This window comes from Balaenoptera physalus, assembly GCF_965194825.1.
Source record: "Balaenoptera physalus genome assembly, chromosome: 1".
NCBI lineage: Eukaryota > Metazoa > Chordata > Mammalia > Artiodactyla > Balaenopteridae > Balaenoptera > Balaenoptera physalus.
The window spans coordinates 41678484-41706066 of NC_138882.1; the positions used below are offsets into that span (position 1 = coordinate 41678484).

At 39.9% G+C, this 27583-nt stretch overlaps 2 protein-coding genes across 11 annotated transcripts in view; one reads left to right on the forward strand and one right to left on the reverse strand.

Annotated features, from left to right (window-relative positions):
- The window catches only part of LOC309665534 (uncharacterized protein), a 107694-nt gene extending 92396 nt beyond the window's left edge, over positions 1-15298 (reverse strand). For 7 of the 10 annotated variants that reach the window (XR_014266479.1, XR_014266480.1, XR_014266481.1 and 4 more), the window contains exons 1-2: positions 10418-15298; positions 789-892 (exon numbers count right to left, since the gene is read on the reverse strand). The gene's annotated coding sequence lies outside the window, so the exon portion shown is untranslated. Of the gene's footprint in view, positions 1-788; positions 893-1313; positions 1985-9078; positions 9232-10417 lie in introns of those variants that run through there. The other 3 variants (XR_014266482.1, XR_014266478.1, XM_082472175.1) reach the window with 3 other exon arrangements.
- A 111-nt stretch (positions 15299-15409) lies between these two features.
- Positions 15410-27583, forward strand: part of ATF3 (activating transcription factor 3) — a 103797-nt gene continuing 91623 nt past the window's right edge. Inside the window, exon 1 of the mRNA XM_082472146.1 lies at positions 15410-15546. The gene's annotated coding sequence lies outside the window, so the exon portion shown is untranslated. The remainder of the gene's footprint in view (positions 15547-27583) is intronic.

Here is a 27583-nt window from a genome sequence, read left to right on the forward strand (position 1 = left end):
TTAATGGATGGGCCAGAAGATCCAGTCTAAAGGTACTAAGACATTATTGGAAATGTAATGCATTACAGAAAATTGTATTCACCAAAACTTCTCTCAGAAATTAAGGTAGGAAGGCATACTCTGAAGAGCCATTTGGGGTGGGGCATGAGACCCCAAATGAATGTGCTCCAGTAACCAGTTGCTAAACTGCCTCCAAACCAGGGCAAGTGCAGTTAAAAGAGCATGCTTTGCTTCGAGGAGGCAGTGTGGGGCAAGAGCTCAGTTGTTCAGGATAAAAGAGAGACTAACCTGCCAACTTCCTTCTAGCGTCCCAGGAAGTTTAATGGGGAACCAATTAATAGTAGCCTGACTAGCCATTCACATGCCCTTGGTTCACCTCAGAAAGCATTATTTATTCCTTACAGGACTGCCTTTACTTAATAATGTTTGGAGTCATAGGTATACTATACGAAACAGTCACGTGAAACACAATATTCTATTGCAAAATTAAGAGCAAAGGATGCTTTTCATAAGATCCACAATAAGTCATTTTGGGAAACAACTGCTTTGTTTTTATCTTAAGGACATTATGCAACTTGCAACTGACCATGTTTTCCCTTTTGCTTTGGATGCTAGGAAATTTAAGGGCCAGATTTGCCATCCCAGTCTTGAAATTGTACAAGCTCAGAGTATATACTTCTCTTTTTCTTATTTCTAGCTTCTATTTTCTTGGCTATTTTTTTCTTTCACTTGTACTCCTTCAATTTTTTATTTCAATCTTCCATATTATGAAAATATTTGAAAATTACCTCTATTCCTTTATAACAGTAGTTGGAGTTTCTGGTTCCAGCACCTCTTTGCTTCCTCTTGGTTTATTCCCTCATTTTGATAGAGCACCCCCTCCAGTAGCTTCCTGAGACAAAGGGAAATGAGAAGTAATTTTTTGAGGTCTTGCTTATTTGAAATTATCTTATTCTACCTTCACACTTGATAGTTTAGCTGGTCACAGAAAATTCTTTTTTGTGTGCTAATTGGGCAAGGAAACGTGGCTTTTTTGTTTGTTTCATTATGTTCGTAATTTAGCTACTCTAATACTATCACACTGATTAAATTATCAGAACAGAGAAATAACTCTGAACCACTTATCTGAACCTTAATACTATGTAATATATAAAAATTAACACTGTATGAAAAGAAACTTTAGAGTTCTGGCTTTATTTTTCTAAAACATTTGGATACCTATTTTTCTATGTTGTTTAACTTCCTTACTCTTTTCTCTTTTTTATTATAGATGTCATGTGACAAGATGGCATATACAGGACAATATTACTAACTTTTTTGGTATTTTGCTCCGTTGACTCATTCATTCATCATACAATAAACATCTCTCCCTTTCTCAATTTCCCCATCTTGTTTCCTTTCTCTTCTCCGTTGCCACTCTCCTTTCTTTCCTCTCTCTGAGAAAAATCCAAAAAATGAAGACCCGTAGTTAACCAAAAGACAAATTAGGAGAGTAATTATTCCCTTGAGCCCATAGGTCAGATCCAGCCACCTGCATCTGCATTCTTTTTTTTTTTTAAATTAATTTTTTTTTTTGGCTGCGCTGTTAGTCGTGGCACGCAGGGTCTTCATTGAAGCATGCGGGATCTTTCCTTGCGGTGCGTGGGCTCTGTAGTTGTGGTACGTACGCGCCAGGGTGCGTGGGCTCTGTAGTTTGCAGCACACGGGCTCTCTAGTTGAGGCGTGCGAGCTCAGTAGTTGTGGCACATGGGCTTAGTTGCCCCACGGCATGTGGGATCTTAGTTCCCCAACCAGGGATTGAACCCCCATCCCCTGCATTGGAAGGCGGATTCTTTACCATTAGACCTCCAGGGAAGTCCCTGAATCTGCTTTTTTTTTTAAGCTTTTATGTATTTTATTTTTTTGGCTGTGTTGGGTCTTAGTTGCAGCGTGCAGGATGCTCGTTGAGGCACGTGGGATCTTCTGTTGAGGTGCACAGGCTTCTCTCTAGTTGTGGCGTGCAGGTTCTCTCTCTCTAGTTGTGGCATGCAGGCTCCAAGGCACGTGGGCTCTGTAGTTGTGCGTGTGGGCTCCAGGGCATGTGGGCTCTGTAGTCTGTGGCACGCGGGCTCTCGTGTTGAGGCACGCAACCTCAGCAGTTTTGGCATGCGGGCTTAGTTGCCCCGCGGCATGTGGGATCTTAGTTCCCCGACCAGGGACAGAACCCACATCCCCTGCATTGGAAGGCAGATTCTTTACCACTGGACCACCAGGGAAGTCCCTGCATCTGCATTCTTAAAGACAATTCTCTCCTCTACACGGACAGCTGTAATATCTGACTTAAAAATAACTTCTGAAGATTTCAACTATAAAGAATTGGGCTCAACATCGCTAATTATTAGAGAAATGCAAATCAGAACTACAATGAGGTATCACCTCACACCAGTCAGAATGGCCATCATGAAAGTCTATAAACAATAAGTGCTGGAAAGGGTGTGGAGAAAAGGGAACCCTCCTACACTGTGTTGGTGGGAATGTAAATTGGTGCAGCCACTATGGAGAACAGTATGGAGCTTCCTTAAAAAACTAAAAATAGAGTTACTATATGATACAGCAATTCCACTCCAGGGCATATATCTGGAAAGGACAAAAACTCTAATTCGAAAAGATGCATGCACCCCAATGTTCACAGCAGCACTATTTACAATAGCCAAGACATGGAAGCAACCCAAATGTCCATCGACAGATGCATGGATAAAGAAGATGTGGTGTGTGTGTGTATATATATATATATTCACATACACACACACACACAATGGAATATTACTCAGCCATAAAAAGAAGGAAATAGTGCCATTTGCAGCACCATGGGATGAACCTAGAGATAATCATACTAAGTGAAGTAAGGCAAACAGAGAAAGACAAATATTACATGATATCACTTATATGTGGAATCTAAAATATGATACAAATGAACTTATTTACAAAACAAAAACAGACTCACAGACACAGAAAACAAACTTATGGTTACCAAAGGGGAAGGTAGTCGAGGGATAAATTAGGACTTTGGGATTAACAGACACACACTATTATATATAAAATAGAGAGGGACTTTCCTGGTGGTCCAGTGGCTAAGACTCCACGCTCCCAGCACAGGGGGCCCTGGTTTGATCCCTGGTCAGAGAACTAGATCCCGCATGCCACAACAAAGACCAGTGCAGCCAAATAAATAAATAAATATTTTTAAAAGATATTTAAAATAGATTAACAAGGACCTACTGTATAGCACAGGGAACTATATTCAATATCTTGCAATAACCTATAGTGGAAAAGAATCCGAAAAAGAATGTACATATGGCTAAATCACTTCACTGTACACCTGAAACTAACACAACTATAGTCAACTATACCTCAATTAAAAAATTTTTTAAAAGAATTGGGCTAGGGCTTCCCTGGTGGCGCGGTGGTTGAGAGTCTGCCTGCTAATGCAGGGGACACGGGTTCGAGCCCTGGTCTGGGAAGATCCCACATGCCGTGGAGCGACTAGGCCCGTGAGCCACAATTACTGAGCCTGCGCGTCTGGAGCCTGTGCTCCGCAACAAGAGAGGCCGCGATAGTGGGAGGCCCGAGCACCGCGAAGAAGGGTGGCCCCCGCTCGCCGCAACGAGAGAAAGCCCTCGCACAGAAACGAAGACCCAACACAGCCATAGATAGATAGGTAGATAGATAAATAAATAAATAAATAAATAGAATTGGGCTATGAGCAAGACACGGTGCCAAGTGCTTTAATCTCAAATTCTCCCTCATAGAGTTTTAATGAGACACGCATTTTGTTTCATTTTTTTATTCTGATTTTTATAGATAGGAAAATCAATGTTAAGAGAAATGAATTTGCCTGAAGTTTCACAGCTAAATGACAAAGGCAGTATTCAAATTTAGATCCAACTCAAAAACCTAGGTTTTTAAATGAGTTTTAAGTTTTAATCTAGTATTAACAATACTCTCAAAATTTACTTGAGAAAATCCAAGTCATTCTCAGATCACTCTCTGCTCAGCTTGAAACCATCCAAGTGAAAGTAAAATTTCATCCATTTAACAAATATTTCAGCTTCTTTTCTATGGAAGAGATGGTAATAAACAAATGAAGATGACATGGTCCTTGCCGTTGCTTATTTCAGGTTGGCAGAAACAATATTCCACTTTTAATATTCACTGAAAAGACTAAAATACAAGCTAGCAAGAGAAAATGTCTTAAGGATTTAGGCACATCAAGATATTTGGGGAGATGGACATAGGGTGAAGAAAAGTAAACATACATCAGGGAGATGGACTAAAACACAATAAAATCAAGCCTTTATGTTTTGTTTGTAACACTTCTACCCAATCATTTTAGAGTTATATTCAAAATCTTAGGTTTGTTTCCATTACATTTTCCTTCCCACTAAAGTTATCATCCAGCTTACAATAATGGCCCCAAAACCAGTGTACCAGCTATGTTTTTTAAAGTCTTATTTCATTAATTTAATTTAAAATTCTATTTTCAGGAAAAGGATTGACTACAACGAGGCACAAGTCAGCTTTCTGGGGTGGTGGAAATGTTCTGCCTTTATTGTGGAAATGATTATATGACTGTGTTTGTCAAAATTCATAGATTTTATACCTAAAATGATGAATTTTACTACATGTAAATTACCTCAGTACACACCCGACTTAAAAAAAAAAAAAAGCCTGAACTCTTAACTACCCAGCTAAAAATAAAACAAAATTTAAAACACAATTTACAATTTAGGTACAAGACCAATTTTATTTTCATAAGTGAAGGAGGTCTAGTAATTTTTTGTATTTATTTATAATGTTAATAATCCAATATTATATAATTCAGTAAATATATCAATATTTTAAAATAGGATATTAAAATGTTATATTTTTTAAAAATAAGGATTTGGATTGCAAAACACTTATTATAACCAAAATGTTGTTAAAGCAATGTTATTTTTTAAAAAATCTCAGAAAATAACAATCTAAGTCTGTTAAAAATTTCAAAGATTTAAACTTCCAGAATACTACCATAAATCCTGCTTACATAGTATGCTGAAAACTCCTCATTTAATACTTAAGGACAAAAAATTACCAGCTAGCTTCATTACTTGATAGATTCAACTGCGTTCTAAAACATAATTGTAGCTCAGCTTCCAAAAAAGGCAAAGAAAAAGAAATGATTGTTTTCAACAAAACTGGGTTTAAAAAAAACACTATTAAGAACACAGGAAAGGGTAATTAAGTGATGTCTCTTCTTTATTAAGGCTTCAATAGAAGCAAATACACCCAAGAAACTATTTACAAAGGACCCAGCCTCAGAATTGTTTTAGAGACCAAAGTCACTTCCCTGCCACTGGAATTTGGCTTGTAAAAATAGTACCAAATTACACATCAAACTTCTCAGATTTTTATGATTCCTACTTTAATACCCTCTGTTTTTATTCTCCCAGACATACCAAAGGCCACCAAGTCAATTTAAATTAGGAGAGGTAATGTAATTCCAAGCTCTGGAAACCCTAGAAGAAATATACTGTTTAACAGGAAGAGTTCTCTTGCCTTGATTAAAGTAATATATCTGTTGCAGATGTCATTTGTCAATCAAAAAATACATACCTGATTTTTTTCTAATATGGGAGAGGAATGTGTTTTTGTTTGTGGCTTTGATAAAAATACCCTTTTAAGTGTGTTGTGCTTGGTAAATTAACTTTTGGAAGAATGAACTATCCCTTAAGTGATAATATGTGACAACTCTCTGTAACAATTGCTCTCTCTCAAAGAAGCTCATCTTCCAAAATCTATCTTAAAATTTTCAGTTTAAAAGCTTGTCAGGCTTGACTATATCTCTTGAATGTCAATAAAAATCTGATTTTGTCCATGTGTTTTTCTGACTGTTTTCTAATGTTTTTATCTTTAATAATATGTAACAATGAAAAACAGCATAAATATCTCTGAGACAGAAAGTATGCAAAGCATTACTTTGTTAGGAATGACTATGTTCTGGATATTAAAGGACAATTAACTTGCTAAAAACAAATGCTCTGAAACTGTTCATGAAAAAATGCTGAAGGATTGGCATAATGATATCCATGATAACTGTATAAGGTGTCCTAGGATGCAGGAGAACAGTGCCAATTAGGCAAAAATTACTCTAAGAATTTTTATTCTTTCCAAAATGGTAACCAAGTAAATAAATTTAATAAACAGTATTTATTAAAAGTACATAGATCATGGAAGTACTTTTAAATAAGCAATCTCTGGGATGTGGGTTCACAAGACTCAACAAAGTGAAATCCCTGCAGTGAGTTCCTTCTTTTGGGGGGAGGGGTAGAGAGGTTAGGGATCTAAAATGACAGTGACAATGATGGCAGGAGTCAAGAGTAAACGATAAGAAAGGTTGGTCCTAAGGAGGGAGCTGAGAGAAGGGAAGCTTATGGGCTCGCCGGGCTGTACCATCAGGGCTTGGTGTCTTCAAAGATGTCAAGGAAGAGGATGAACAAGGAGTCAGGTAAGACTTGCTAGTGTGGTGGGAATTAGTTCAAAGAGTTACACGCATAGAAGATCAGAATGCTTGGAGTATAATTAGGAGGCTGGTAAGTTATTCTAAGGAAGAAAATGGCTGTGTTGTGTGTGCTATTGGGAAAGGGATTCTGAGTTGGTTACTGATATTCAAACACCTGCACTAATTAGGTATGTTCATCTGGTATGAGTGGGGTGAACTTTGATAGACATTCCAGGTGAGGGGGGAAAAGATCCAGGGTTAAAGCTACTATGCGAAACCTAGAGTGGGAGGAAGACATTGTGAAATAACATTAAAAGCATGAGCTTTGGAAATCAAATGGATCTGAATGATAATTTATTTATTAACCAGATATTTGGTCAAATATTATTTTGGGCGTTTCTGTGAGGTGGGTTTTCAGCGAGATTAACACAAATTGGTAAACGACTAAAGTAGATTGCCCTGTATAACGTAGGTGGCCCTCAGTCAGTTGAACGCCTCAAGAGACAAAAGGCTGACTCTCCTCCTAAGAGGGAATTCTTCCTGCCTCAGGGCCTTCTGAGGCCCTGATACCTTTGGCTCTCCTGGGTCTCCAGATTGCAACTCACCCTGCAGATTTTGGGACTTGCCAACCTCCATAAGCAAATGAGCCAATTCCTTATATCCTCATAATAAATCTCTCTATATATGTATATATTATATATACACACACATATATCCACATCCTATTGGTTCTGTTTCTTTGCAGAACCCTAATACAACCTGGGTTCAAATCATGGCTGCTTCTTAATAACTGTGTGACCTTAAGCAAGCCCTTTAACCTCCCTGAGCCTATAAAATGGAAATAATTAAAAATCCATTTAGCACAGGATTGTAACAAGGATTAACTGAAATAATTTCACAAAGCATTGAGCACAGTATCTGACACATAGTGATCAATAAATGGAAGTTGTTGTCGACATTATTTTTATTATTATTATAGAAGGCTCTCTTTTGAGGAAAAAATGCAGGTAAAACAGGACCTAAAGATGTATTTTTGGTGAGGGTGGTAGGAACGTGTGTAGGAATTGTCAAAGCTTTACCTAGTCAACAGCAAAGAGTCCCTTGTTCTTTCCTTCTAGTGTTCTCCCCTATTTTCACGAAAGCTACTTCTCTGTTTCATCTCTCTCATGTAACTCTTTGTATGGGAAAATTCAGCTGAACCACTTTCTAAAACCCTAATTAAAATCTTGTTTAAAAATCTTCCAAATATACATCACTTTTTCTTGACTTAAACACAGTGGATGTAAAAATGTGGCCCTTCTGATTTAGGATGTTGCAGTGGTACTGAGTTTTTATAGAAAATATTACCGTAATGCACGATGTATTTTCAAAACTAAATCTCTCATAGCAATTTATTTTGCTGTCAGCCTTTCATAAAATTAAGTGTGGCATCAATTCCAGTTTACTAAGAGTTTTGGCTAGTAACGCTTTACTGTAAAAATCCCCTCCCTTTGACAATTTTAAGGAAGAGAATACCTTCATTTTATATTCTTAAATCTTTTCTCAGGATAAGCATGAAATATCATTGTGCAGAAACTGCTTCCATTTCAAATGTAAACATTTCATTTAGCAACCAGTCTTAACTATCCACAGATGCAGTGGAGGTTCTGAAATTCCCATTTTTTAAAAGAGTAAAGACTGGCCAACTCCTCTGTGAAAAGAACCTGACTAATGCCGGTGTGTGGATTAGTTCTGGCCTGGAGAGCAGACAAAGTTCTATCATCTTGAATCTAAAACTACAGCACACTACTGAGATCCCAAAATAACTTAAGAGTCTGGTCATTGGTTTTATTTTCCTTGGCTCCTTCCTCATGGGTGGTGGTGGTGGGACTGGGGGAGAGGTTAAGGTGGGCCTGTAAAAGAAGGGAACTGTGTCCCCTACAGCAGCAATATAGGTCCACTGCCCAGTCCTCTCAACTATAAAAAAAACTCTCCCTTCCCAAAATGGGCAATCTGGTTTGGAAAACTCACATTTACTCAATGAAACAAAACTACAAAAACTGTAGCTCTTACTACATGCTAGCCCTATTCTAGATGCTAGAGATACAAAGAGAGATACTAGTTCATAGCCCCAAGAGTTTAGTCTAGTGGGAGAAACATGTAAGTGAACAATCACAGCACAGTGAACAACCGAATAACAGATGTGACTCAAAGAAAGCAGGGACAACTTGGGGAAAGGGAAGACTTCACAGAAATGCTAACAGGCTGTCTTCAGGATGCAGGTGGTCCATTCCAAGGTTAAGTATTTTTAAAGCAAGAACTCAATTTCCAGACTAAAAACCTTAATTTCTGAACGTGAAAACTTTATGTTCAGGTTCTTATAATCTATTATATACACACACAACAATAACCCACACACAGGGAAATTAGCTCAGTTTGAGAACATATTCATCATCATTCACACCTGCTCAATTTAAGTCCCTCCCCAAATACGCATTACACTGAGGAATATGTGGTAGCAACTCCCCAAAATTAGGACAGAGAGACTTTTGTTGCTATAGAATATAAAACATTACGCATACCTCTGGATGTATTCAGTTGTTGGATTGTAAACTGTTAGTCCTTTTTAAACTCTGTTAAGATGGATACCGAGTAAGGAATAATGCCCTAAACTCTTGCAGTTTCCATATTTATATCTGAAAAATCTCCAATTTACCAAGGCCAATGTGGTATTTCTGGAAAAAAAAATGAAAACTACACATTTGATTTATGGATTTCTGTCATTCATTCATGTCATAATCCTAAAAGCTACCTTTATTCCACAACTTTCCACCATTTCTTTCTAAGAAAAGGGCATACGAAAAGGTTTTTATTTTTAAGGTTATAGCCTTTAAAAACTTGAAATATAAATTTGAATGATCCAACAATTAGAAAATGTTCCCCTACTACCATCTGACATTCCCAGTTTATCATTCTATTTAATATTCTTTTGTAACATCTAACACCCTTCACCTAACAAGGTCAAAGGTTCCTTGAACACTGTTTTATAAGCTGCCTACAGAGACAATCCCTGTGAAACCTGAGGATGCCACACCAACAGAAAGCAGGTCACTGTGATACGGCAGACCGCTCCGCAAAGTCAAAATTGTAGTTCACTTTACGCTGACAGCTTCTTTCCAGAACTCCCTCCCCGCCCCCGGCCTCCCCCGCCCCCAAAGAACGGGAAAGTGTCGATTTTATAAGACGTCTGGCACTGCTTTCTTTAAAACGAAGCGTTTATCTGATTCCTGGAAGGTCACCTCGGTACTCCCAGGGCTCAGGATGCAGCGCCTGGGTTTTTGACCATGGGCGTTGGCTCCTCAACCGGTGACCTTCAGGCCTCTGTGCTTAGCCCGACCCCTGGACGGCCTTCACACCACCGAAGGCACCATCCCTACCACTGCCACTGATTGAGACACGGCGGCTCAGTGGGGGCCCGGCCGCCCCCCCAAACCACTGTTGGCGACGCTGGCCAAGCCCGGGGCCCCGCTCAGAAAGGCTGAGCGACCGCCCCACCGAGGTCACCTAGGACCGACGCCCCGATGGGCTCGGTCCACACCGCCTGCCCGAGCCCTCGCCAAGCCCTCTTCTGACTTCAGTCCACACCGCACCCCATCCACCAGGTAACTTTTCAGAACCCTGGCCCTCTCTGGGAAGTCCCGAGTCGCATCGAGGAGGGAACCCCAATTCGTTTATTGAACGCCTACGCTGAGCTCAGGGCTGGGCTGGCACGCGGAGGAGACCCTTCGCCCTGGCCTAAGGAAGCGCCGGCGTTCCAGCGGCTCGGGCCGGGACCCGTCCTCCAGGAGGACCAACAACGGGGCAGCAAGGGACCGGAAGAGCCGCGCCCCCAGCCCCCATGTCCCTTCTGCCCGCCTTTACCTCGCCGGACCCCACCAGGGCAGCCGGAGCTAAAATTAGAAACGAGCGCGACGCGCGCTCACGTGCACTCTGCGCAGCGGCGCCAGGGCCGCTGCCCGGTGAGTCACGGCTCCGCCCCCACCCGCCGAGGACGCGCTGACGTCAGCCGCTTCCCCGAAAGGTGACGTAAGCGCGCCTCGGGAAGGCCGCTGGCCGGCCGTAGAACGTTCACTGAGTTTCGATGCCTTAAAGGGACCAGTCCTCAGATCGTGAAAGACGTGGGGAGATGACCCCAATCACCCATCCGTAGAGTCGGAGCCCTTTTTATATCCCTTTGTACTGAGAAAAGTTGATTGTTGAGATAGGGATGAAAAAACGAGAGCAACTGAGCCTCATCGGAGGCTCCCAGAAGCCCCAGAACCTCCTCCTGGAAGCCCTCCTTGATTAACCAGAATCTGATCTTGACCCAAAAGTCAGAAAGTTTTCCGTGGCCCTTGACTTCCTACCTCTTCGCTTATAGCCTCTGCCCATATGCTTAACACCTCTACTGATGAGAAAGACTGTGGTTTGAATGTTTATTGATGTAATTCATCAACTTGGGCCAGCTTGGCCCTTTTGTCACTGTTTTTGACTGTATCCAAACTCTCTCATTAGTTGTGTGACCTGAAACAAGAAACTCTAGATGTGAAATTTGTGAACTGGTATCCAATCCTCCTTTTATGCTTATGTTGCCTGTGGAAGCTCCCAGAGGTAGGGACCCTGTCCAGTGCTTCATCATTCAGTACTGTCACATCCTCACAGGGAGCTAACAATTCACTGAGGTTTGCTATGTGACAGATATGTTCGTTATCCTCCCTCCCCTGTCTCCTCTCTGAGGTGGATGTTATTGTTCCCATTTTACGGATGAGGAAGAAAATCAAGGCACAGCAGGGTTAAGTATGCTTCCCTAGGTTACACAGCTAAAGGCTAGCAAACTGAAAGTCACTTCCAAGTCAGCTGGACTCCAAGTCAATGTTTCTGGTGATAAAGGTGAGCTGTGAAATGTATGTTTTGTTCTGGGTGTATTGAGTCCCATAGAACAGCTTTCACTCTTTAATGCAATCCCAGTGCTTCTGAACAAGTAACTCAGAGGTAACCCCCGCCTGAAGATGCCCAGAGCAGGAGGGCTGGGCCTCAAGGCCTGGCAGACAGTAAGGTTGGTGAGAAGGCGCTCCCTCTCAGGTGCCTGTCCTGTACTTGCAGGACCCTGAGAGCAAGTGCCTCCTTGAGGTTTTCGCCCTAGGCATCTCACTCACCGCACCCTAGTCCCAGCCCTGCCACACCTACCCTTGACTGTTTTTTCTCTCTTGAAACTAGAGAGGACATCCTGCTTACTGCAACCTGGCCTGGCACACTAGTGGCCAGTTCTACCCAAGTGCAGAAGAAACACCTTGTTTCTCCTCCATCATAATCCCCTCTCTATAAAGCAACAGAAAATTTCCTATTGGAACAGTATAGTCATGCCAAGAACAAATGAGATGACAACAGCTTCTTAGAGTTTTGAGCAAAATAATGCTGCCTGTGTACTGGAAATGAAGCCACTGTTACCTTCTGACAACATTATTGGTCCTTGGCTGAGTGTCACAAGCCCATCCTCAGGCCACACCTGCCAGATCTACCAGGAGTACCTTCCTCCCCCCAGCTCACCCCTCAGTGACATTTAGAACTGACCCCTCTCCCCTCATCCCAGGACTCCAGCCAACACCAAGCTCTCTTCTCTTTGTGTCCCCTGCTCCCTTCCCCTTGATCATGCTGCTGAAGTCACTGCCCACTGCTCTTCCTGTTCTCCAGGTTTTCTGGAGCCTGTGACCAAACACCTTGTGTGTGCTCCCATCGCAGCCTTGGCAGGAGATGGAAAAAACCACAGGCAGCCTCAGCTGTGGGCAGTGGCTTCTCCCTCTGTATTGGGGCTGGACGCACAGATAAGGAAGCTTAGAGCAGTATGGGACCTTCAGGCCAACCAGGCCAGCCCTTGTTTTACAACTAGAGGACTAAGGTCCAGGTGAGGTGACGTGCCCGCGGTCACATTGCCTGTTATGTAGAGTCCTAATCACTTGACTTCCAGCTCACTGGTCTTTTCATGGATCACACCTCTGTTATGAGCCTCAGGTGGAACAGTGAGCATAAATGTGCGTGAGAAACTAATACATCATATACATGATGGGAGGGAAGACAAATAGTGACTTGAAATAAATAGAGATAAAATTGTAGGGCAGAATTGGAGAATACAATTTCTGAGGACCTCTGACTACTTCCTCTTCTCCTTTCCTCTCCTTCCCACCCAGCCTCAAGATAGGTGAGGGGGTTATTCCTCCTCAAACCTAGGAACATTTCCCAATGGAATGACATGATGAGTTGGACTGCCATTTTTAAACCTTCCGTAATCAAGATCTTGTGTGTCATTTCAGGGTTTGATTTTGTATCTCCCAGCCTTTACTTCCCATCATTTTCCTATCCCCAAAGCCCCATTAAATGTTGTTAAGAGCCGTAAATGTAATTGGCCACTAATGTGGAAGGATTGTGATCTCCAGCAAACAGCCCTAGCAAAGAAAGGAGCAGGAATCCTGGGTCTGTTCCCAACCGTGCAAGTGACTCACTGGATGACACAAAGTAAAGTGCTTCTTTTGTGGGGGGAGAAACAGGGAACAACACACACATCTTCTTGCCTGACAGAGGTGGAGGGGGCGTGGTAGGGAGCCATTGGGCAGGCTCCCAGGGTAGTGGAAGTTCAGGGGTCCCTGGGTAGACCCAAGTCCATAGTGACTGCTTAGCAATGGCTGTGGGGTTAGCCCTGAGCTCTGTCCCACTGGAGCACCAGCCTCCAGAGGAGCCACTAAGATGGCTGGGCCAGATTATGGCACTTACCCTTCGTGATATCATCCTCATTGGTTAGGAATGCACCCTGGTTATTCCTAACTCCACTTTAATAACTTGTTATAGATCTGCCCTCCAAGAATTTATTTGAAACTTTCTTTAATCTATTTTTATTTCAGCCTGTACAGCCTTTTCAGGCAACAAGTAGGTTTACCATCTATGTAAAAGCACCAAAACACAGAAAGTGCTATATAAGGGTTTTTATAATAATAATAATTTTATAAATATAATGTTATATGTAATAAATATATTAGAATTTGATGATGCTAATTCAGATGGTCTCACAGGCTTATTTTTAGTCGCTCACTATGTTTGTCTTTGTTTTTACCTCCACACTCACACACACAAACACACCCCATCAAAAATCTTTATTAATGGAGTGGGGTGCTGTGATGGGTGTGATTCTGCATACAAACTCACATAATCACATTCAATGTCCTCTAAAGACTTACCATCTAGGACCAACATATAGTAGGTGCTCAATAAATACTTTTGGGTGGTTGGATGGCTGGAATTAAAAAAAGAAAAGAAAACCCATGTGGTAACTGGTGAGACATATTAGGAATGACTGTATTGGGGGCTCTAGGGCAAACACGAGAGTATGACTGGCATGGAGGAAAAAGGGAATGTGTGATTTTTTTGGCAGATGTGCATGTGTGAGCTCTCCTCAGATTGCCCTAGAGCTAGTCCTGGAGGAATAGTTGGTTCCCAGGCTGCCGAAATGATGCATAGACAAGGAATGCCAAAGTGGCACCCCCTGACAGGCGCTGTGTGGGTGGCAGTAGTGAGGAAGCAGGTATGAGGTCCAGAAGAGAAAGACCAGGCCCTGCGGCTATCTCTATTTTTAATATGAACCACCGTAGAAGTTTTAACCGCAGGTGATCCAGCAGGTGAATGGACAAATAAACTGTGGTACATCCAGACAATGGAATATTATTCAGTACCAAAAATAAATAAATAGAGCCATGAAAAGACATGGAGGAACATTAAATGCATATCACTAAGTCAAAGGAGCCAACCTGAAGAGGCTATGTACTGTATGATTCCAGCTACATGACATTCTGGAAAAGGCAAAGCTTTGAAGACAGTAAAAATGTGAGTGCTTGCAAAGGGTTAGAGAGGAGGGAGGCATGAATAGGGGGAACACGGGGGATTTTTAGGGCAGTGAAACTACTCCGTATGATATCCAATGATGGAAATGTGTCTTTATACATTTGTCCAAACCCACAGCATGTACATTCCCAAGAGTGAATTGTAATGTAAACTATGGATTTGGGGGATTATGATGTGTCAGTGTAGGTTCGTAAGTTGTAACAAATGTACCACTCTGGTACATCTAGTTGGGGAGAGTGTGGGTAAGGGCAGATAAGGGGCACATGGGAACTCTCTGTACTTCTGCTCAATTTTGCTATAAATCTATAACTGCTCTACAAAATAAAGTCTTTTTTTTTTTTAATCCAGGTGAGGTGATAACACCCTTCTGTATGTAGAGTTCAGTCCACACTGAAGTCACAGAGACTTGGGCTGGCATCTGAGCACCACCATGACCAGCTCTGTAACTATGGGAAAGTTTCTTAACCCCTCTGACCTCAGTTTCTCTAACTCCACAGGATTGTACTGCCTTCCTCGGAGCATTTTGAAAATTAAATGAAAAACTATATGTAAAGTGTCTAACCCAGTACTTGGGATATACAAGTAAATATATGCAACCCCTCCCCAATTCCTCCCTTAATGATTATGATTATTAAACATTCTGATGGTTACTAATTTCAAAGTCAGGCCAGTGGAGGAAAGCTGTCTTGAGTGAAAGTGACCTTCTACTAGGAAGGGGATCTGTGTGTGGGAGTGGGCATGTGTGTTCTCACATGCTCAGTCACAGATGCTGGCCACAGAATGCCAGACGTGGCCTTGAGCCCAGGGACGCAGCATCAAGCCCCTCACTCAGCTTTCTCCCATGAAAAGGTCAGGATGATGGAAGGCTGTCATATTTAGATGATGGCTCGTAGGGAAGCCTCGATGGGTTAGTCACCTATGATATGACATCATATTGCCACTCAATATAGTAACAGCTGTTGGTTGCTTTGGGGGGCAGGGGGCAGGGTCAGCTTTTCTTGACCAACCATGCCTCAAGGATAAATTGGATGGGACCAGACAGGGAGACATGACAAGTGGAGAAATTCTCCCCTGAATAGGGTGTTCCACAGCTTCCTAAGGATTTTCGGCACCCACCTCAAAATGTGAGTCTTGACTTTTCTTTGTTTTGGGGGCTAAGGAGGGGAAATGCCATGGGAAAAAGGTATTTGGTCAGGAAGCCTCTAGCTGGAGGGATACCCAACACAGCCAGGGTCAGCCCCACCCTGGAGAGGAGTGGGAAAGTGAGTTCCGCGCACCATCACATGATATCTATATGCCACCCAAAGAAGTGGTCCGAGGGTAGGGGATTAAAAGCCCTGGAATTAGGGTGCTGCAGAATCTCTAGGTTGGATTAGGCATTTTACCCTCCCAGGTTACATAACGACACTGGGGCCAAATCAGCAGCCCACTGAGGCAGTGATGTCTCAGCCTTTGAAATGAGCCTGGATGAAGCCATGGTTTGAGGGTACCACTGATCAGTGCCGTAGTTAATCTGGGGTACTGATCAGTCATGCCATAATGGAAAGCCACTGGATGTGGTTAACCCCTTCCTTCCAGTGAATTCTCCTCCTTGACGTCTCTGCCTCTTGCGCGGCCTTGTTCTTTGGGGATAGAATGCTTTGTATCAGCAGCGTAGATGCCTAGGTTAACTGCGGAGAGCGGACTCTTCCTGTGTCTAAACTGGAATAAGTCCAGAGTGAGGAAATAATGAGGCTGGAGAGAAAAAGCCCTGGACCAGGGGTCAGGAGACCCTGTTTGGCAGCTGCTTCTGTCACTTTCTGAGCCTCTGACCTTGGGTAAGTCACTGCCTCTCTGTAGATTTTGGTTACTCCTCTTGCCTGTAAAGATATGTACTCTGGGGGGGTCCTTTAACCCTAGCTGGCATTCTCCAGTCCTCTAGGTGTGAATTCCCTGTTCTGTTGTTGGTGGAGTAGAAAGGGCCCCACTGTCTGAGTATGTAGCTCTGCCACGCGCTGTGTGACCTTGTACAAGGACACCCCTTCTCTGAACCTCAGTTTCCCCACTTATAAAATAGGGGTTTTTAGTGGGAAGCAACCGCGTAGCACAGGGAGATCAGCTCTGTGCTTTGTGACCACCTAGAGGGGTGGGATAGGGAGGGTGGGAGGTAGGGAGATGCAAGAGGGAAGAGATATGGGAACATATGTATATGTATAACTGATTCACTTTGTTATAAAGCAGAAACTAACACACCATTGTAAAGCAATTATACTCCAATAAAGATGTTAAAAAATAAAAATAGGGGTTTTTGTGAGACATGGGTGAGATAATGAACCTGGAAGCCTCTTCGGGAGGCACCATGTAAATGTATTTAAATGATTTCCTGAGTTCCCAGGGGGAAGGCAGGTTGAGAAGGGGTCGGTTGGGGTTACTGGCAGGTTGCACTGCGACCGGGGCTGGGAGAAGGGGGAGGTGGCGGTGTGGTAATCCAGGCCCTGAAACCTCCAACCCTGTCCTACTCGGTTCCTCTTCGCGTCCCAGCAGCTCGGGGACGGAAAACAATTGAGAGGTCGTAAGCGATGCTGAGAACAGCCCAAGAGAGTGGCTGCAAACTCTTCTCTGAGGGGTCGCGCTGCTGGGGTGGGCACAGCGCCAAAGTAAAGAGGCCGAGGGGACCCGGGCCAGGGTCTGGAATCCGCGTACGAATGAGCCCCCTCCCATTTCCTGTGGATGCCCCAGGGTAATACTCCTGCGCCGCGCACCTCCTGGGCTGCCCGGCATCACGTCCAGTGGGTGTGAAAACAGCTCCAAGGGGAGCCCTGGAAATAACATCACGGCTGTATATTCACCAGAGTGACCTGTCTCAACTCATCCCTGCGGGAAAATCACAGCTCTTCTAGAGAAACTCTCCAAATTCCTGTTTATTCTTCACGTAAACGGATTAACCTAGGGTTGGCGATTTTACTTCGACTCTCCCTTTCATGTTGCAGCGAAAATGAAATCGACGACTCCTTTGAAGCCGTTCTTTGAGCCATATTCATAATTTCTCTTCTCTCCCACCAAAAGGGCGTTTCTCTCTTTTTGAAATTTTTGTTTTTGAAGCCTCAGGCGCTGAGAGGCTGGGAGGAGGCGCGGCTGCCATAGGAGCAGCGTGCTGTCCCCCTGCTGACTCATCTGACATTAACATAATTATGTTTCAGGAGTCAAAGTGATTTTCAAACTATGAGTAATGCGCGGTATTAGAGAGAATGTTTACAAGGCAGCGGGCATTTCAGCACACTGAGGGAACCAGCTGCTGCTAACAGCTGAAAGGAGTGAAGGAATAAGAAAATGCTCTCAGGAAAAGAACCTTTCTTTATGGGTTCCTCTTCTTTGGAAAGGATTCAGATTTCTTGAAAGGCAGGTGAACTCAGAGTTCCCTGAGAAAGGATCCAGAGCTAGCATTTTTTTATCTGAATACCTGGATGTCTGATCATTTTATATGAAGGCAAACTTTTTCATAGTCTTAGTTTTTATACACCCAACTCTAGAGAAAGATGGATTTAAAGATTTCAGCAAATTTATTTCTTAAAGCCGATTTATTGCCAGTATTAATCATCATAATAATAATCGTCTAAAGTTGTGTGAAGAAATGGGCTACTTCTTCTAAGACAGGCATGGGGATACAAATCATTTCCTGAATTTTAAAGATGGGGAGCAAAAGCCCATGGTGGGTGGTGAATACCTTCTTAAAGCTCCGTTGTCTAATTAGTAAGAGAAAAGTTTGAGAGCCATTGAATACCGTTAGCCAACTTTTAGACCTCAGGAGAGAAAAGCTGAGCTCCATTCCTGTTCCAAAGCTGTGTCTGTCCCTTGCCTCTGTTTCCTGGTCTCATAATGGGAATATTAATAACACTTGTTTTGCCTGCCTGAGAGGATGAGCCTTGAGCTCTGGGAGGGTAGGAACAGTATCTGCCCACCCCTGTACCCCCAGTGTCTAACCTGGAGCTTGTGTATAGTAAGTGCTCAGTAAGTATCTGCAGAATTAATAAATGAGACAAAAGCTTTGGACATCAGAACTCTGTTCTTCTGTTTATTTGGTCTTCTTGGTTTTATCTTCTTGCCTTTAGTTCCTTCTGCCCCGGGCTGGGGGGCTCAGCAAGTGGGGCCATGCTTAGAGACTCATCTACTGAGGCACCAGCACGAATAAGGAAAAATAACTGCTCACATCCTTGGGACTAACTGCTAAAATCAGATGGAAGTAGAACGCTCAAGTCAGAAACTCCTTTAAAAAAGGCTCACTCAAAAACATGGCAGTAAATTTAACTTGTTTATATGTTGGAGGTACATCAGGAGAACTGTCAGGCTTAATTTCACCTGCTGAACCTTGAACTGAAATCATCACTGCAGGTGTAATAACAATAAAGTCAACCTAGTTTGGGACATTGTGATGGCAGGTGAAAGATAAGTAGTTGGACTGGATAAACCCTTGAAAAATAAAAGTTCCACTCAGATACATGCTGAAAGCTACAAAAGAAACGGAGAAATCAGGAAAGGTTAATCCTGATTTTTTTTTTTTTTAATTAACTAATTAGTTAATTTATGGCTGTGTTGGGTCTTCGTTTCTGTGCTAGGGCTTTCTCTAGTTGCGGCAAGCGGGGGCCACTCTTCATCGCGGTGCGCGGGCCTCTCACCATCGCGCCCTCTCTTGTTGTGGAGCACAGGCTCCAGACGCGCAGGCTCAGTAATTGTGGCTCACGGGCCCAGTTGCTCCGAGGCATGTGGGATCTTCCCAGACCAGGGCTCGAACCCGTGTCCCCTGCATTGGCAGGCAGATTCTCAACCACTGCGCCACCAGTGAAGTCCCCTGCTATTTTTTTTTTAATGGGAAAAACACTCACTTGATTTTACATGCGAGAACAGATTTCCAAATTCTGATAAGGACTTCAAGATAGCTCTGTTCTCTTGTTCTTTCCGTTCCTGCTTCAGATTCTAGATCTTTTGTCTCCTTCTTTTCCCTCTTCCCTCCATCCCTAAGTTAACTCCTTCCTTCTGTTCTGGTTCCCAGGTTGCTTCCCCCCCCCAGGCATTCCTTCTCATCTCATAAACTGTCTAACGGTTTCTAAACAACTGTCATTCTCATGGTGAATGGTCAATACTGTAAGGTTTTTTTTTTTCTAATGTAAAAAGAACATATATTAAACTAATTATAAATAAATTGTTTGCAAATAAATTGTTAATTATTTTTAAGCTACCAAGCTTGATCACACACAGAAATATTTCTGTTCACTTAGGAATGTCTTTGATGAAGCAGTAAAAATTAATTTTATCAAATCTCATCCCTTGACTACACTACCTTTGAATGTTCTACATTTGCATCATGGAAAAAAAGGGGGTGGCCCCCAGGGAGAGACACACACTAAGAATCCTTACCTGCCCTCAACTGAGAAGCCCAGATATGTTTTTGGTGGACTATCTGGATTGACTGATCGCTCCTCTCCCCACCCATTGAAATAATATTGTTAGGCTTACTTCAAACAGTAAATATAAACCAATACATTCATGTCTAATCAATCCAAAATGGTTGTAAAAGAGAGTCAGGATATGTGGTCCTATACCTAACATATGAAGATGATGCCAGGAAAAAAAACATGTGGGCTCCCAGTGGCTGTCATTTGGTGCTTCTGCCCTAGACACGCTCTCCAGTGGGGTAAATCCAGGCTGGGAGCGCTTCTAAGGTTCTGAACTTCCATTGCTCTTTCTATCAGAGCTGCAAGTCCAGGACAGTCTTGATTTCACATGCTCTACTCCACTTTTCCTGTACACTAATGCTTGCCAGGCTAGGAACCCTAATTTGGGTTTGGATGACACAGTCACTGTTCGTTAAGGCATCTCAAGTAAAAAGCCTCTTCACTTTTTTTTTTTTTTAATTATTTATTTATTTATTTATTTATTTATTTATTTATTTATGGCTGTGCTGGGTCTTCGTTTCTGTGCGAGGGCTTTCTCTAGTTGCGGCAAGTGGGGGCCACTCTTCATCGCGGTGTGCGGGCCTCTCACTATCGCGGCCTCTCTTGTTGCGGAGCACAGGCTCCAGACGTGCAGGCTCAGTAATTGTGGGTCATGGGCCTAGTTGGTCCACGGCATGTGGGATCTTCCCAGACCAGGGCTCGAACCCGTGTCCCCTGCATTGGCAGGCAGACTCTCAACCACTGCGCCACCAGGGAAGCCCAAGGCTCTTCACTTTTGATCTTGATTTATTTTATAAATATTTGTAAATAATTTAATATTCATGTAATAGTGTTATTAAGTTAGTAGCAGGTTGCTGAACATTTGAGATCCAAATGTTTAATGTATATTCTAAAATAAACTTCAGCTGTTTAGACCCCTCATAGAATAAACTCATTCTAATTTTTCCCCATATTCCCCCTTTATATCTTTTCCTCTTCCTTCCCTGTATTTTTCTCTCTCTCCATTTTTCCTTCCCTCCCTTCCTTCTTTCCTCTTTCTTGTGTTTTGTTTGTTCCTTTTCGTAGATATCTTTCTTAAAAAATATATCTAGAAGAAGATAAGAAAAACTAACTAAGGCACCTAGGACTGAATAGGGACTTTTCATCATATGCATTTTTTGACTGTTTCAGTTTCTAACATATACACATATACTTTTTCCCAATTAAAAAAAAAATGGTCAACCAAAACAGCGTTTTATACTCTTTCTCTTTTCATTTTTTAAAATGTTTTTTTCCCTCAATTCTGATACCAGCCTATTTCTTCTTCCCAGAACAGCTTCCAAAGGGAAATGGGGAAGAAGAGAAGGGAGGAGGTTGACAGGAGCTAAATGCCTATGTGTCCACAGCACAGATATTAAGGGAATGGGTTAGCCTAACAGGATCAAGGAAGTTTGGGCCTCTTTTCTTTTTTTTTTAAACTCAAGATGTTTACAATATGTTTAAACATATTTCCACATCATTAAGTATTTTACAACATCATTTTAAATAGTTGTACAGGAGTGCCGAGTTAATTTATTATCTTTGTACTGTAATTTATTTAATTAGTACTCTATATTAAACATTTGGGTAATATCAGGTTTGTCAATATTACAAATGGTGCTGTAATAAATTAAATTTATTAAATAAATATTCTTGTAGCTAAATCTTTGTGCATAACCATTCTTATTCACTTTAAATATCTCTTTTCAAAGGAGAAGAAATATATTTCTCAAAGGAAAATAAATCAAAGAGTATACAACTTCTAGGGCCTTTGATATATATATATTGCTCTTGATATAATTTTAATTTTAATCTTAATTTCTGTAAACATGAAATTTCCACCTGTTTGTTAGGTTTTATTTCCTATTTATAAACTTTCTGTTAAGAGCCTTTGCCCACATATTTGTTGGTATCTTAATATTTGCAATGATTTAGAATGTTTTATGCATGTAACAAATATATAGCAAAACCCTCCTTTTCTAATATTAAAAAAAAAAATCATCCTCTGGCTTGATATTTGTATTTTAATGTTGGCTATATTTATATATTTTTTGACACACAAAGGTTTTTAGTTTTAAAGTAATCAAATCTATCAATATTTTCTTTTCTGAAGAATGACCCTTTCCACATAGAACTTTGAAAATTGTTTCGTATTTCCTTTTTCAAAGGTAAAGTTTACGTATATTACATATTTACAGTGAAATGCACAAATCTTAAGTGGATGGTTCAGTGAGTCTTGACAAATGACAGAGGCATAAACCTACCAAGATTTAGAAATTCAAAAGGTATGGGGTTTTTTGAGCTGATGGTTGCATATATTGATGAATATATATTAATCATTAATATTAACATATTAACATAATATTAATCATGGACTGTACACTTTAAGTGGGTGAATAGTATGGCATGCGAATTATATCTAAATAAAGCTATTAAAGTATATATAGAGAGAGAAATTAGCATCATGCCAGAAAGTTCCCCAGGGTCCTTTCCCAATAAATCCTCACTCCCACTCTACACCAGAGGCAACCACAGTGTTTAGTTTCTTCATCGTCAATTAGTTTTGCCTGTTTTAGAAGTTTATATAAATGGAATCATACAGCATGAACTCTTTGGTGTAAAGTTTCTTTCACTCAACATAATATTTAAAAAATTCATCTGTGTTGGTGTGTTTCAAGTTTCTTTTGGTTGTCAAGAGTAATATTTCATTATGTGCCTATATTACAGTTTGTTTATCAATCCTCTATTTATGGACATCTGGACTATTTCCAGTTTGGGGCCATTATGAGCATTCTTGTACATGTACTTTTATGGACATACGCTTTCCGTTCCTTCCGGCAAATACCTAGAGGTGGAATTGCTGAGTCATAGTGTGGACATATGCTTTCATTTCTTTGGGGGAAATACCTAGGAGTGGAATTGCTGAGTCATAGAATACACATATACTTAGTTTTATAAGAAACTGACAGACTTTTTTCCAAAGTGGTTGTATCATTTTTTACTCCCACCAACAATGCAAGAGAGTTTAAGTTGCTCTGTATTCTCACCAACTTTTTTTTTAAAATAAATTTATTTATTTATTTATTTTTGGCTGCATTGGGTCTTCATTGCTGCGCGCGGGCTTTCTCTAGCTGTGGTGAGTTGCTCCGCGGCATGTGGGATCTTCCCAGAGCAGGGCTCGAACCTGTGTCCCCTGGATTGGCAGGTGCATTCTTTCTTTCTTTCTTTCTTTTTGGCTGTGTTGGGTCTTCGTTTCTGTGCGAGGGCTTTCTCTAGTTGTGGCAAGTGGGGGCCACTCTTCATCACAGTGCACGGGCCTCTCATTATCGCGGCCTCTCTTGCTGCGGAGCACAGGCTCCAGACGCGCAGACTCAGTAATTGTGGCTCACGGGTCTAGTTGTTCCGCGGCATGTGGGATCTTCCCAGACCAGAGCTCGAACCCGTGTCCCCTGCACTGGCAGGCAGACTCTCAACCACTGCGCCACCAGGGAAGCCCGGCAGGTGCATTCTTAACCACTGCGCCACCAGGGAAGTCCCTGTGTTCTCGTCAACTTTTGATGTCAATCTTTTTTATTTTAGTCTGTCTGTTGGGTGTGCAGTGGTAGCTTATTATAGTTTTAATTTACATTTCCTTGATGACTAAAATTACTGAACATTTTTTCATGTGCTTCTAGTCTTTTTAATAGTTTTGTATTTATATCTAATTACACCTATTAATCCATCTAAAGTTATTTTTATTACAATTTGAGGTAAGTCTCTAAATTTATTTTTTCTAAATAACCAATTAACCCAGTATAGTTTATTAAGTAATAATTTTTTTCCCTACTGATTTGTGATGCTTTCCTTATCATAGACTAAGTTCTTGTGTATAATATTGTTTCAGAATATCTATTCTGTGCAATTGATTTGAACATTTATACATATGTTCTTGTGTCAGTTCCACACAGTTTTATTGATACTTGCTTCTTAAAATTGTTTAATACCTGGCAGGGCCACTGTCCCATCATTCCTTTTCATGTTCAACATTTTCTTTGCTGTTTATACCTAATTATTCTTTCAGTAAACATTAGAATGATAATGTCAAATTCTAAAAGAATCTTATTGAGATTTTTGTTGAAAGTATATTGAGATACAAACTAATTTGAAAAATACTGACATTGTTGCCACAGAACAATATTCAGATTTTCTTCTGTATTTGTCAGTAACATTCTGTAGTTTTTGTTATATGGATCCTTCACATTCTCATTAAAGATATTCCAAGGCATTTAATAGAGGTTTTCCGTGTCATCACTGTTAATTTTTACTATTGTAGTTTGATTTTTTTTATTATACTTTCTAACTAGATAGTATTTCAATACAGAAAAGCTACTGACTTTTGTGTCTCTTTTGTATATTTAGCAGTTTTCTGCCAGTATGTATACTATTTAATTGGTCAGAACTTTCAGTTAAAAATCAAATAAAATTGGCAATAAACTGTATCCCTGCTTTGTTCCTGATTTTAATAATATTGCCTTAGTATTTCATTCTCACAGGTGGTTTTGACTGGTTGAAATAAATATTTTGTTAATGTTAAGAAGTTCTTAAATTTATGATCATTTTTTAATAAGGACTAGCTCATTGGATCTCATTTGGATAGAGAGAGAATCTCATTTGGATTTTCTTTTTAAACTGGTGGATGTGATATATTATACTATTGGATTTTTTCAAATATTAAGATGTAAAACCTTTTCATTCTAAGTTAAATCCTTTTGGGGATATTCTTTTGATACTCTGTTGTCTGTTTGGATTTCTTCTCTATGTTCATAATTTAGATAGGTTTATTATTTTCTTTTTTTGAGCTGTCTTTTTCAGGTTTTGACATCAGGGTTATCTCTGTGAAGTAAATTAGATAGACTTTCAAAGTTTTTCAATGTTTTGAAGTAATTATTGAAGCATAGTAATTATGTATTCATTAAGAGTTGAAAGATTTTCCCTATAGAGTTTTCTAGGCCTAGGCATTTTTTCTCTGGAGGGATTTCTTTTGCTCTTTTCTTCCCTTAGTTTCTTCAGCTGTGATTACTGTATTTAGGTTTAATACTTCTAATTTTTGTAATGTGTGTATTTCCAGAAGATCATTTCATCTATGTTTTCAAACTTATAGCTTACGATTTTGCTAAGTGTTCTCTTATTTTAAACTATATCCTCCTCATCTGATGTTGAATCCCTTTTTTATATTTCTAATTTTATTATTCACAGGTTTTTTTTTCCTTCTTTACTTTCTCTAAAGTTTGTCTATTTTATTGTTTTTTTATATAAGCTCTTGAATTAATTTTATAAACTTTCCTATATTCTAATTCATTTAGTTTTGGTTTTGCCTTTATTCTTTTTCTTTCTCTTGATTTTTAAGGGATTTTATTGTTGTTATAAATCCTTGGGTTGAAGACTTTCATTTTTCCTTTCCTTGAAAATAATGAAAACATGAAGACTGTAATTTCCCCTTTCAGTATACTTTAATAACATTTCATAACTTTTAATATGGGATGTTCTCATATTAGTTATCTTCTAACTGCCATGTTCTTATACTTTAATTGTTATTTTGTTTTAATTTCTGTTTATTAATAGTGTTATTGCCCTGTGATGAAAGAATTAAGCTTGTGTAATTACTGCATCTTAAATTATCTCCTATTTATGGTTATATGCATTGCAAATACCTTCTCCTGTTGTGTAATTTCTTTCCATTTTGTTTACATGTCTTTTTACTTGTGCATAAGCTTTTGTCTTAATGTAATTAAATATATACCCCTTATTTGGTTGTTTGTATGTTTGTATATTATATAAGAAATCTTTCCCTACTTGGTGATGATAAATGTACTTTCCTATATTTTCTTCTCAAAGTTGCAAGCTTGCTTTCACATGTAGGTCTTTAGTCTTTATGGCTGGGTGAGTAGGAGTCTGATTTCTCTTTCTTCCCACATGGATAACCAGTTGTCTAAGTCCTACCACTTCCCCCCATTGCATTGTGATGCTACCTTCGTTGTACAGAGTTTCTTCATGTGTATAGGCTATTTCTGGGATTTTGTTCTGTTCCATTCATCTATATATCTGTCCCCTAGGTCAATACCAGCATGGTCTTTAAAAATACGTAAACATCTAAGAAGACAAGTTTCCCTACCCTCTTCTTCTTCAAAATTATCTTGACTCTTTTTGTCCCTTTCACATGAATTTCAGAATTATTAAGAATCACACACAAATAAACACACATTTTGAGGATTTTTAAAATTAAAATTGCAGTAAGCCCATAGATCTATATGGAGAAAACTGACATTTTCATGTTATTGAATACTCTAAACAGTGGACATGATATTTCTCTAAATTTATTTTGGTCTTTCTTTATATTGTTCAATAATACTTTTATAGTTTTCTTCATAGAGGTCTTATACTCATTTTAATAAATTTAATGCTATGTGCCACATAATTTCTACTATGGTGAATAGAATTCTTTTTTTTTCCTATTATATTTTCGAATTAGTGACTACTACTAGGAGTGCTATTGATTTTTGTGTGATTTTTTTAATCTAGCATCCTAGCTGAACGCTTTTTAATGCTAAGAGTTTCTCTGTGAATTTTTTTGAATTCTTTATGTAGACAGTCACATTTTCTGCAAACAAGAACAGTTTTCTTTCTCTTTCCAGTCCCTGTGTCTCTCCTTTCTTTGCTATTGCAAAGAAGATCAGTCAAGACCCTCAGCACTATGCTGAATACAGACTTATAACTGGTATCCTTATGTTATTCCTGACTTTAATGGAAATGCCTCTAAAATATAACCAGTTGGTATAATATTTGTTTGTAGAATTTTGGTATATGGCCTTTGTCAGGTAAAGAAAGTTGCCTTCTATACCTAGTTTGCAAAGATTTTTCTTTAACCATGAATAAATTCTGCATTCCATGGTATGTCTTTTCTGCATTTATCAAAACGACACTAAAATTTTTTTTTAAAAAGGAGAAACTTTTTTTCTCTTTTAGTCTTTAGTAGGTTTTCTAATTTCGAATTATACTTTCAATTTGAGATTAAGTCCTATTTGGTCATGATGTTTTCCTTAAGATTTTGTATTTACATGAAAAGTGAGATTAAATTATAATTTTCTTTACTTGTATTTGTCTGACTTCAGTATCTCAAAAAATAAGTTAGATAATCCTCTTCCTTTTTTCCCTCATTCTGTGGAACAGTTTATTTTTTTGTTTCTAAACTGTTTATCTATTTTTTGAAGATCTGGTAAAACCATTTGGGCCTTGTGTCTTTGGAAGAAGGAAACCTTTTGATTAACAGTTTAATTTCTTTAATGGTTAAGGCTTTATTCTGATTTCATCTGAATAAATTACCAAAATTTTATTTTTTCTTAAAAAATAAATTATCCATTTCTTCCATATTTATTGCCATGAAGTTTTTAATAGCATTCTTTTATTTATATTTACATCTCCATTGAATCTATTTCTAACCACTTTTTATTCCAATTTTCTGTTTGTGGGGTTTTGTTGTTGTTGTTATTTCTGTTTTCTTGATAAATTTTGCTCAGGGTTTGTCTATTTCTGTAAGTTGTTTCAAAAAATCAACTTTGGGTTTTATTCATCTTCCCTAAATACTATATCTTTAATTTTTTTCTCTTATATTTATTATTTTCTTATTTCTAGTTTATATTTTTCTACTGTTGCTAGTTTCTTAAGTCAATCGCTTTAT